Genomic DNA, 13,413 nt, shown 5'->3' on the forward strand with positions numbered 1-13,413 from the left:
GAGAGGCTGCGTGTATGACAAGGACAACATGGAAGAGAGAGGTAGTGACAGAAGTGCAGCAGTAGGAAGGAACGAATCAGATAATAAGAGAGAGAGTAAGAGGGAGATAGGACAGTGTAGTAGGTGGACAGAACGAAGGCGGCTGTAGTGACACAGGAAACAATGATAGAGGGAGGCACACAGAGCAAATGATACTGACTTGGACTGAATGAGTGAGAGAGCAAAGGTAGTTAGGGTGGATGGCTATAAGAGAATTACAGTGCCAGACTGGTGGGTATGAGTGAGTTACAGGTCCGGGAGTTTGCGGGAGTTTCGCGTGAGTTGAATGTTAAATAAGCGTCAAATCATTCGCACGCTAAAACCTTACGAAAAGTTTTAAAGGTGCCGAGGAAGGTAGAATGAGGTATCGTGTAGCACACTTTTCAGTCAGAGACTTTAAAATAAACAGGAATTCACATTTTTTTGTGCATTTTGACACTGGGTATGAAACATGATTGTCGGAAGGATGACTCCGCATACAGAAAAATTAAAACAATCTTGAATGAAATTAAAAGTGGGGATGGTAACATTAACAGCTCAATGGGAATTGAAATGAAATGGCTCTGAGCACTATGGGACGCAACTGCTGTGGTGATAAGTCCCCTGGAACTTAGAACTACTTAAACCTAACTAACCTAAGGACATTACACACATCCATGTCCGAGGCAGTATTCGAACCTGCAACCGTAGCGGTCGTGCCGTTCCAGACTGTAGCGCCTTTAACCGCTCGGCCACTTCGGCCGGCAATGGGAATTGAACTGTTAAATGCAGAGGAGAGAGCTGATAGCTGGATGGAGTACAGTGAAAGCTTCTATGAGGTTACAAGACGAAACAGGAGTCGATGTAGAAGAGATAGGAGATCAAGTATTAGAATCTTAATTTAAAAGACCTTTGCAAGACGGAATTAGGCAGAAGGAATAGATCATATTCCATCGGGATTCTAAAGACCGTTGTGGGACGTGGCAACAAAGCAGTTATTCCCTTTCGTGTGTTGAACGTACACTCATGACTCAAAACATTATGACCACTTGCTTAATATCCGTCTCTGGAATAAAAAATGTCTCTGATTCTGTAAATCAGGGATCCGACAGTTAGTTGGTAGGTTTATCGAGGTAAGTGGAATTAGATGTGTACGCACAGCTCACGTAATTCGAATAAATAACGGGTCATTGATTTGCGTACAGGGAGATTGCGTCAGATAGCGACCCACATGGGTTCCATAGGACTACATCAGACGAGTTTGGTCGCCGAGGTATCAACGAGAGTTCACTATAATACTCCTCAAACCACTGCAGCACGGTTCTGGCTACGAGACACGGAAATTACACAAGTGAAAGCTGACATCGCCGTCTGGGAAGACATCAAGCAAGAAGGGATGCAAGGGGTTCGCATTTGTCAGCGTGTCGAACACGTAGGAGTGGTCAGCTGAAGAGCTGGATGTTCAACAATGTACGATGAACGGTGCACTCCGAAACACTTCTGCGTGCACCAGCGTTGTGCTCTTTCGGCAGATACGGCACAGATCGCCGTCTATCCTACTTTACAGAGCAGACAAGACTCCGATCCCGAAGGATGTTGAAAATTAGGTGGACTTACATGGTGAGGAATGAAAGGGTTCTAAGGAGAATCAACAAGGATAGGAATATATGGAAGGTACTGATTAGAAGGAGGGGCCAGATGGTAGGACATCTATTAAAACATCACGGAATAACTTCTAAGGTACAAGTGGGAACTGTAGAGGGTAAAATCTCTATAGAAAAGCAGAGATTGTTATATATGCACAGATACGAAGAGGTTGGAACTGGAGAGGAATTGGTGGACGGCCGCATTAAACTAGTCATAAGACTAATGACTCAAGTATAGCCGGCCGGAGTGGCCGATCGGTTCTAGGCGCTTCAGTATGAAACTCCGCGACCGCTACGGTCGCAGGTTCAAATCCTGCCTCGGGCAAGTATGTGTGTGATGTCCTTAGATTGGTTAGGCTTAAGTACTTCTAAGTTCTAGAGGACTGATGACCTCAGAAGTTAAGTCCAATAGTGCTCAGAGTCATTTGGACTCAGATACATATGTGTATATTTACCTACAGGTTTTCAGCTGTTGTACAGTACTAAAGACGTATTCTCCCTCTAAATCCTTGCAAGACCACTTTTGGTTTACAAGTGAAAGTATGGTTTTAAGTAATGTCGTTGCCAGAAGCAACAGTATGAAAAAACATTCCCAATAGTTTTCTCTCTAACATGGGCAGGGATGAGAGATATACGGTTATTCATAAATACCTGCGTAGATTCAGAATACGACTGCACAAAATTTACAAGACCCATAGAAAACTAAGGCGTATGAGCCGGTACAATATCACTGCTATCTCTTAACTCACGTTAAAGGTGCTACACTTGGGCACCGTTTGTCATGCGGCAAAGGTCAATACGAGCGTGCAATTCATTACTGATAACTTTCGAGGGCAGCTCGCATTGCAACGTTATGTCAATTTGGTTGCTAATCTACAGGCGCGAAAAATTCGATGTTCCAATGCAGAGTGGAACAGATGTTAAGAAAGACACTTGAAGTCAACGTAACCAACAGCAAACCCTAATTGTGTGAATTATGTAAAGCCTCAGCAGACTTCGCTTTACCAGTGGGAGATTAATACAAGGCATGAATAAGTCCGCCCCTCGTGTATTACCTGTCTTTTTTTCTGCGTCCACCAGTCTTCCCGCAAACACATCGTATAAGTTACTACCTGATGTTTACTGCATGGTTATAATGTACCTTGTAGCGGATTATTCCTGTCAGTACAGACTACCAGTCTTGCGGTCACGCTACCATTCTTTAGTAACTGACTTGCTGCCTAACGGATAATAAAAATTATTGCTTCCTTGTGCCTCTTGTACCTGAAGGTACCAACCAACCTAAAAACATAGTATTTGCAATAGCTATGATTATTGGTGTCCATGAGAAGTAAACAGTGATTTGATGTTGTACACTACACTGTCCACATTCATAAATATAAATATCAGCACAAGCACCCCTATGAACGTGGACATTTTCACAATCTCAGTCAACTGTTTTCTACTTCTTATTTCTACAGTAGCCACAGTTTCCACGAAATCAACGTTTCTGGTATGATTCTGGCATAACTGTAAGCAACTAGTCTCTCAGTTCATAGCGATTTAAAGGAGGTACATGGCTTTTATTGTAGCCCTCTACGTCGTTACACTTTACCATAAACTCCCGTGCAATGTCGTAATTTTTTTACAGATGCAATGGAATTCTAAAGTGATATGGCTATAGAACAAAGGTCCTAATTTGTGTGGGATGAAGTTGCCACAAACCAATATATTGGTGAGTTACCAACGATGACGACAGGTGGGAAGATCTCAGTGTGCATGAGCACGTTAAAGTGAAGCTTTGAGCCGAAACTAAGTATTGACGTACACTTGATAATAGCGTGCTAGTAAAAGGGCTGTTTTCGTAAGTAAACATCAGAATATAATTTATAGAATGAAGGAGGAAAACTGAAAGTTGTCGTGGTTAATCGGTAGTTTAACCATCGTCAGGTAATCTCACGAAAGATAACGTATTCTGGAACAGCGAAGAAAAAAAGAACGAAGGATTAAAGGTTAATTCTGCCTCGGATCGACTGAAGTGAAAAATACACTCATACAGAATATTCTTCACATGTTAACACCGGCGACCATTGAAGCTGTGTTTAAATTGTGGAGCTTACACTACTTTATGCATTAATGGAAATTTTTGACAGATTCAACACTTCACTGAGCATAGCAGAAATAAATACCTTACTAACTTATTTTTCCTACAATAATTACATAAATTTGCAAAGGATGTTGAAATCTCACTGCTGTGTCACAGTCCTTTATGAATCCATTTAACTTTGAAAGAGTGAAAGTGACTAAACTTCCAGCACTTCTTTTCAGGCCAATGAGAGAAACACATCGAAAGGGGAATGGTCAATGTTTGACCACCTCATGTCAGTTAATGTCAACAAAGCCATTACACGTATCTCAGTAATACCATATTTACGGATTGTAAGATGCACTTTCTACTTCGAAAAATTGTATCCAAAATTCAGGTGCGTTTTATATTCGAAATTCATGTAAATATATGCAGTGTCTGATTTAAAATTCCCGGTAGTCTTAAAAATGGTCATATATACCATGCCGTGGGAAACCTATCTGTAACTGGCAGCAACAGTGCACCGATGTGGCGAACATGAACTGCGGGAATTCACAAGCTTGCTATCACTAACCACTCCCGCGTTGCCATCGCAGACACAGAAAACTGTCTAACCTATGATGCATCAATGCAGTACACGGTGCCAGTGAAATCGAATTGAAAGTCGTTTGTGCTACCGATAACACTACAGTATTTCGTTAGTGGCTAGTTTCGCAATGGAAATAAGTGAAAGGTTTTGATGTGATCCAAGATCCAAGTTATAAAGTGAAGGCAACATGCAGAAAAACATTTAACCAGAGCAGCTGAGCGGCATTTCGCCCCCTCCCCCCCCCCCCACTTACAGAAAGAACAATTCACGATTGGCAGGCTAACAAAGAAAAAATAAAAGGTGGGGGAGACTAATTGTGTAAATACAGGACTGAATGCTAAATGGCCAAAACTAGATGATGACGTGCTGAATTTGAATCAAGGACACCTTCGAAATGGCACTGGAATTAATAGAAATGTAATTCAAATACACGCTCGTAAGCTAGCGCTACAATGGATCTTAGCAAAATTTGGAAATTTGTGGTAAGATCTTATGGAACCTTGTTCCTCTCCCACAGCACACCCGTCCTGAAAGTAACTCCACCCCCGATCCTATCCTCACTTCCCCCAACCTCCTTAGTCGCATCGCCGTTGACGTCCTCGATCCCGTTGGTAGTGACCATCTCCCTGTCCTTCTCACCATCCCCTCTGTCTGTCCCACCCCTGCAGCCAACCACCCAGCTACCCCTCCGAAGTCTGTCCATGACTACCACCATGCCGATTGGGATGCCTACCGGGACTCCATTGCTTTACAGGTCGAAAGCCACCTCATCACCTTTCATCACCCTGCTGACATCACCCATACCTCTTCCTTCCTTCAGAAGACCATCACTGACGCTGTGGAATCTCATGTCCCTACCAAACTCATCCACCATCACCGCCCTATGCTTCCTCCACAGGCTGTCCTAGTTCTGCGTGAATCCCGCAGGCTCTCCCGATCCTTCCTCTGCACCCATGACCGGGATACACTCACCCGCCACCGGTAATTACAGTGAAACATCCGGAACCTCCATACAGCAAAGAAATGCAGGGACTGGCGCCAGACATGCACACACCTCGACTCCACCCCCCTTGTCAACTCCTCCACGTACTGGTCAGTCATCCACTGTCTTACTGATAGCCATCCCACCCTACATGTCCCAATCCTCCATGACGATCGATCCTTTCCTGAGAACCTCTGTAAGGCCAACCATTTTGCTTCCCACCTCTCCGAGGTCTTCCCCATTCCTGACGATCCCCATTTTCATTACTCCCTCTTCCCCACCATCCTTGACCGCACTCACACCTGTGTCCCCCCGCTCGCCTCTAGCTTCCAGTACTTGGATCAGTTATCCCCCTCAGACATGAACACTCCCATCACCGCACTAGACATCACACTTGTCCTACGCTCCAAACGCAAGACCGCCCCTGGTCATGATGGCGTCACCTACCGCCACCCAAAGGAACCCCCCCCCCCCCCCCCACATCCTTCGTGACTGTCCTTGCTACCCTGTACAATGTCCTCCTCTCCACTGGATTTTACCTCGACCTGTCCATCTGTTCCCTAAAGCCCTAAAGCTAACAAACCCCCCTCTGATACCTCTTCCTATCGTCCCATCTGCCTCACCTCCATGTTGAGTAATGTCTTTGAGGCCATCTTCTCTGACTGTATTCACCAGCACCTTAGCGGGCACCACCTCCTTCGCCTTACCCAATGTGGCTTCTGGCCTTCCTTCTCCGCTGATGACCAGCCCCTTAACCTTACCAATCTTCTTTCCCTCCAACTTAACTCCCATCGCTCCACTATTTCTGTTTCGCTTGGTATGTAGAACGTCTACAACCATGTCTGGCATCCTAGGCTCGTCTTCAAACTCCCCATCAACTTCGTCCGTCTCGCTGCTTGCTTCCTCTCCCATCGTCCCTTCTCTGTAACTATCCACAATTCCAACTCCCATACTTTCTATCCCTCTGTTGGTGTGTCCACTCCTCTATCTCCTGTACACTGCTGATATGCCCAAACCTCCCCCACCTGTTATCTTCTCCAGTTTGCTGATGACACCGCCTTCCCAGCTGTTTATCCTACTGTTCAAGAGTCCCAATGTACCCTCCAAACACACCTGACCAATTCACCACTTGGTGCAATCAGTGGTTCCACAATATCAACCCCTCCAAGACTCAGGCTATCATGATAGGCTGCACCACCCACTCCTTCCATCTCCATGATTTCTACCTCACAATTTATGGCTGTCCTTTCTACCTCACCCCTACCCTGAAATAACTTGGCCTCACCCTTGACCGCCACGTCACCTGTACTCCCCATCTCCTTCCCATCGAAAACAAAGCTCACAACAGACTCCACCTCCTGAAACTCCGGCCGGACGTGGGGTCTGCATCCTTCCACTATCCTTCACACCTACAAATCCTTGATCTGCCCCATCCTCTGTTACGCCAGTGTAGCTTGGATTTCCGCCCCTCCCCGGTTCTATTAAGTCCTCGAACGCCATGTGCTTTGGCCCCCCTTCCACATTCACCTTCCGTCCCCCACCCACATCCTCTACGACCTCATCCCCTTCCCCCACCTTCTCCTTTTCCTTGAACACAATTGCACACTATATATTGTCCGCCGCCTTGATACCCCTCACACCCTGGTGTCTCCCTTCCTCTCCACCCCCAACCTGTTGCAGCGCCTTTACTGCTGTGTCCCACCCTCTCTCCATCTCCACACCCTCCGCCTCGTTTCCCAATGCAACTTCCACCATCTACCCCCTCTCTTATGCTCCCCTTCAGTGTCTGTGTACTCCCTCCTGCCTTGTCTTCCCTCTTCATCTCCTCTCTCTTCGTGTACCTTCTGACGCCCCTACTCCCTTCATCCCGCCACCTCCTCTGCTGCCCATTGCTCTCCCCTCCTTTTCCATCCTCTCCGTCCTCTCCCTCAGCAGGTCCCACCTGGCAATTTGACACTTCACCGTGTGTGCTCCAAGTTGGTTTTATGTGTGTTCTTCCGGAGTGTTTTTAATACTGTGGCCGACTTTTAACCTGTGAATGTGCATTCACTGTCTTCTTTGTGTTTTAAGATTCACCAACTGTGTTTTTCAACTTTATGGTGACTTTTTTCATTGTCTCCCCATGAACGTCTCCCTGTCTATTTTTACCTCCATTATCTCCCCTTACTCTGTTTTATGTTCCCCTTTTTTATCGCCTTATATATGTGGCATTTTATTCTTCTTTTAGTTGTCATGTCACTCGGCTGAAGCGTGGTGGATTGTGTCACTGACAGCCCTCCCCTGCCCATATGGGGGAGGGGAATAAAGTCACCATAAAGAAAAGAAAAAAAAGCTCGGCGAAGGAGTCTCATATTCGTGTGAGTGTATCGACATCTGGCCTGCAGACAGCATGTTTACTTTGTTTCCGTGTACAAGTGGACGTTGTGGATTACTTAGGTTGTTGCTTGAGATCCCATTGCTTCTTGCGTGTTGTTGTTCGTAAGGTCTTGCTTGGCCGTATGTCATTGTTCGTGTCCGTTCTTTCCCGTTCGTTTGTTTGTTCGCCACTCCTGTTTTGTCCCACCGCGCTTCGTTCTCAGCAATCCCACGACCGGGAAGGTCGTGGTTATAACAATGAGTGCTAAAGGGAATCCGTTAAACTTCGGTTACGATAAATCAGTTTAATCTCGACGCCATATATTCAACTAAACACCTATGAATTTACAATCATGAACAATTTAAAATAGAAAGGACGCATAGGAAATGTGGGGGGGGGGGGGGGGGGGGAACAAAACCAAAGACTACGTTTTACTGGCAGAACACTTAGAAAGAGTAACAGACATACTAAAGAATGAAAGAAGCCTACATTAAGCGAGTCCGTCTTCTTTTGGAATACTGCTGCATGATCTGGGATCCTTACCAGATAGGAATACCAAAGTGCATTGAGGAACTTCAAAGAAGACCAGCACGTTATGTGTTATCACCAAATAGAGGAAAGAGTGTCACGGACATGATACAGGATTTGGGAAGAACAACATTGACACAAAAACGTTTTTCGTTGCTGCGGAATCTTCTAACGACATTTCATTCACGAACTTTCTCGTCCGATTGTGAAAATACTTTGTTGACGTCGACCTACATAGGGAGGAATGATCTTCATAATAAAAGAACGTAAATTGGAGCTTGCACGGAAAGATATAGGTGTTCGCTTTTTGCACTTGCTGTTCGAGAGTTGAATAAAAGAACATTGCCAGGCACTGAAGTGAGATTTGCAGAGTATATATGTAGATGCAGAAGTACTATAATATGATATATAGTTTTTTGTTTATTCTTTTTCGAATACTCGTAGAGAACCGTTTGAGTATGCGACGACCAATAAATTAATACTTTAACAACGTCATCTTTTTCAGTTAATATGAATTATTTCAGTTATTAATGCTGCAGATCAGTGCAGTGGCAGCTGTAGCCCATTTTCGTGCGCTTCTCGCTGAAGGGAGTAATCGAATTCTCCCTCTCCAGAAATGGATACTTACCGTGCTACTATATGGACGGGAAAACATAGCAAGGTAAGCAAAAATTTACATTTCATTCTTATCCAAGATTTTTTAAACCTCATACTGGTGCTCCTCACTGAATTACTAAAAGAAAAATTACGTATTGCAGGCCGCTGAAGACGCCTAGCAAAAAATAAAGACGAAATGTATACAGCGCAAAAATTGTTTTCATTCGGTTCTCATTAGATTGTCCAAAAGTAAAAATTATCCATGCACCGTAATATTATACACAGCTGAGTACGACAGAACTACAAAAGTTGTAGAAGCTTTTACCTCAAAGTTTCATTAAAAGTTCCCTACACAATTTCTACCCACGATGGAATGTGGAAAGCATACGAAATATTACAGTCTGCTGCAATCAAGGTTTCTCAATTTATCTTTAATAATGCATGCAGCAGATAGAAAGTTCCATTACTTTTTTATAAAGTCTGAAATTACAAGTAACAGTGGTTCACTTAATACTAAATTTTATGTAGCTTCATTTTATTAAAAGCGCATTCGGAGTGTGTCTTGAACTAGAACAGGACTGCGACGCAACAGAAGTCTTTCCTCAGCAGTGGTGCGCTTGTTAAATTTTTATGCTGTCTGACAATCATATTTTCTTTACAGGGACAAAAGAAGCAACTATATCTCACTCAACGGGAACGGGGATTGTAACCTGCATCCACTTGTGCCAGCGAATGTTACGTAGCGAGGAAAGTTTATTAAATATTACCTCGACAGCGTAAGAATGCTTGAAGGGAACTGACCAGCCCTGATCAAGCATTCATTTTAACTACTTACTTTACGTTTGAGATGCTCAAACGAGACGGATAATTTTCGACGAATCGCTGCTGAATACCTGTTAGATTTTGTTCTTTAGATTGTGTTCCTCAACTGAACTCATATTTTTATTTAGTGACCTATTTGGAGAACTACTAGACAATGTTAGGATTGGTGTGTAGGTCAGAACATATCTGAGAAAACGTTGGACCAATAAAATATTATTGCCACCACATATGTTTAACCATTATGAATCGAAATACACCATACCCATATTACTCGCCAATGTTTGTGCTTGAACGCTGCAGCTTCACTGTCTATTACTGGTTGCATTTATTTTCTTATACGCACTATTACGCTTTCAATACTGATTCAGGTAATCCTCAAGCGCTTTTGTGTTCTTAAATGTAACCAATATTTCGTGAACGGTCTTACCGGGAAAAATATTTGTCAGCCCCTTAAAGAGCACTGTGGTCGTTTTGAGGCCAGGTAGGTGACAAACAACCAGCATAGGTCGGTCACGTAACAGTCCTCTGCTTACACGTCAGTAAAATGACGAACGTGTGTCAGTTGATTGTATGAATTCAGGGCAATGAAGTGGGTTGATGTGGAGACGTGTTGTGACGGAGTGGCATCAATGAACCATCTTGCATTGATGTGCCCAAGACCACTAAGTTAATGAAGCTCTGCTATTGAGTAGAGCATCATAGCAGACTGGTCATTGCGCTTACATGGAGTGGATTAGCAGTCTCAGCAATGTAACACGTCATAACAACAATGCCCTCCTTGGCAGCATATCCCCAAGTGGCCCCATTGCGAGCTTCACTTTGAAGCCCCCTACGTTACAATATCCCACCCTCTGTGTACGATCAGACCTTGAGGACAGAGATGATTCTTATGGAACATGGCGAGCGATTGCATCTGGGTAAGAGTGTTTCTCAGCCACAGATAATGTCTAAAACCTATTCATCAGACGAACCTGGGAGTTCCCCCAATTGGCCCCCTGGAAGTCGCTGCCTGCCACACTTTGAACCATCTCCCACTAGACGATAGATGAGGGGTCAATCTCAGTGCAGGTAGTACCCGGGATGGCGGCGGTAGTCGGCGGATTGGAAGGATATCTGGGACTTGCTGGACGTCCCTCGAGTCCACACGTCAGGTTCCCCACAGTGATTCCCACTGGCAACAGCCTCAAACGGTGTGACCCAGTCCACACTGCCTAGGGCTGTGAGCTAAGGGTTACCAATTTAATTCACATCTGAACATAGCAATCACAGTTCCTATCCTTAATAAACACAGCTACCACACAGATCACTGAAAATAAGTCACTGCCGTTCGAAGCTCTTAAAAGTAATACACAGACTAAAGGTGCAGTCGCCTGATCTGCTGCAGAAACATAAGGATCCGTCTAAGTGATGTTCTGACCGACACTAAGGTGTTATCAACAAAACAAAACGAACAGAAACCTGTATAATATGAAGGTCGATACAAGCGTCGATCGAACGGCGTTACATTACACAATGCTGCTATTAAAACGAAAAAATGGGCCTTGTTACCACTGAGACACCTAAAAATTTCAAACATTTAAAGATTAAAGTGAAAACCACACAGATAACTGAATCTAAGTCACTCCTGTTTGAAGCTTTTAAAAATAATTCGCAAAGGAACAATGAACTCGCCTGATCTGCTGCAGGACAGTAAGAACCTGTCTTCTTCACATTTTATCCGACACTGTGGTTACCACCACCGTTTCCTTTATTACGAGCACGAACATGCCTACGTCGCAATTTACTGATGTCAGAATGGTCACAACCCCAGTCTAACATAGCAGTCGCAACACTCTATGTTGTTACTCTAGCGACAGCACCGCTCCAAGCGGCCAGGCAGCGACACTAATTAATACGAAATCAGATGAGTGCGAAGGCTAACGTTTATAATGATTTGTAGCGTAGTTTCTACAATAGAGAGTATATGTAATGCCACATAAATCGACGATAACTAAAAACTTACATCACATTTGTGGTTAGTTAGTTCCCTAAGGAGCCTGGGAGGTAAGAAATGGTACATTACACGACATTTTAATTAAGATTCTCTTGTAACTTTACTGCATAATGTCGTTTCCTTTAATAACAGAAATTGCTTGTAAACACCAGCAGACCTGACCCTTCAGAGAAAGACGTCGCAAGTCTATTAACAATGCCGAGTTCTGTTCGCTACACTTTCAGTCAAATCAGTGAATATGGAACTTAGAAAACCTATACGCAGTGTAGTACTTAAATTATTTAACGTATCAAATAAGCCACCAGAACTGAAGCTCTGGGAAAACTGCACAGACGTGATTATAAACCGCCAAAGGTAATACTATTGTTTCACAACGAAAGAAAACAAATTTGACAGTTGTTGTTACATCTGAGTCACAAACGGCAAGAATTTTCAACACATTCGCTTTTGAAGCAGACGTTATTATATTTACAGAGTTATTCGTGTATTAGAAAGTCGATCGAAGTGTAAGAAAGGGTGAATCATTGGACTCCACTAAAATTGTTTAAGTGACAAGGGAAGTGCCTGTGATAATAACAACGGACAACAAGAAAATAAATATATACTTCTCATGCCTGAAATGTGTTTATATTCTCTGTCTTTCAGCGAAACAGCCAGAAAATCTAGGAATATTTGAAACTATTTTTTCATGAATGACTTTTAGCTTATGTCACTAAATCAGTACATCACATATATTTTACGAGAGTTCATCTCTTTTGGTAACTTACTAACACATGCAACGCCTGAATATTTCGTTAATTACGTAGAAAATAATTAAGACCAAACATTGTCCTTGCGACACATGTGACTACTTCTCACCGCTCGTACCGTTAGTGTCTCTCCAGCTATCAGACGGTAACAACTTTCGCACCAAACAGTATCGTTACTGTATTTATTCGACTGTGGTCATAACCGTACACAGCGCTCTTCTTGCTATGGATTGCGATTGGAGGCACCTTTTAGTTTGTTTGTTACTCTACTATAGGTGTCGTTTCAACGTTCGATACCACACTTGGTAGGGGTAGCAGTTATCGACCGCGATCCGTACTAGTGTTGCTGGACCCGCGAGTCGAGACTAGCGTCGCTCCTCGGCTTGCAGTGTGTCTCTGGCGTGCGCTGGGCCACTCTTGCTCGGGTCGTCAAGTAGGAAGGTACGAGAGCCTTCAGCTGATAGGAAGCAACCTCTAACAAGGCGATTAGTTAAAGTATGGCCTACATGATGCCTCTATAGCCCTCTGTTTGTAGTTATATTCATCCTATGAAGACTCGTGTATCACCAGTTAAGTACAGTATATAAGTTTTTACCAACGACTTCTAATTATTTTAGTCGTTGTACACACAGACCATGCATCCAGCTCCTTAATAACTTCACTGATGAACCTGCTGTATATGCAAAGAAGAGATCTGTATGTTTCTATTTAGCACTGGCCAGCAGTCATTCACATTGTCGATGATTCGTTCGTCGTCATAGTAACAATAGCACCCAGTTTCTCACGCTCCGACATATTAGTGTTATATACCGCAATACAGCACGCTAGAATTCGGAGCCCTGTAACGAGATTAAACTTACGGGGCGAAGCGGTAAAGTAGACCAGATCATAGTAATCAGATGTAATACCTTAACCGATTTAGAGAACAGAACAATAAATTCGGAGGCATACCTTGGTATGTATTGTGTAAATTAAAAAGCCTTATCGATAACGTCAATGTTCGTAGGGCAAGGAACTCTAACCAGAGGATACTTCGTATCCTGGTAGAAATCAGTAGTTCGAGGTGGT

Source organism: Schistocerca cancellata, chromosome 8, assembly GCF_023864275.1.
Source record: "Schistocerca cancellata isolate TAMUIC-IGC-003103 chromosome 8, iqSchCanc2.1, whole genome shotgun sequence".
Classification (NCBI taxonomy): domain Eukaryota; kingdom Metazoa; phylum Arthropoda; class Insecta; order Orthoptera; family Acrididae; genus Schistocerca; species Schistocerca cancellata.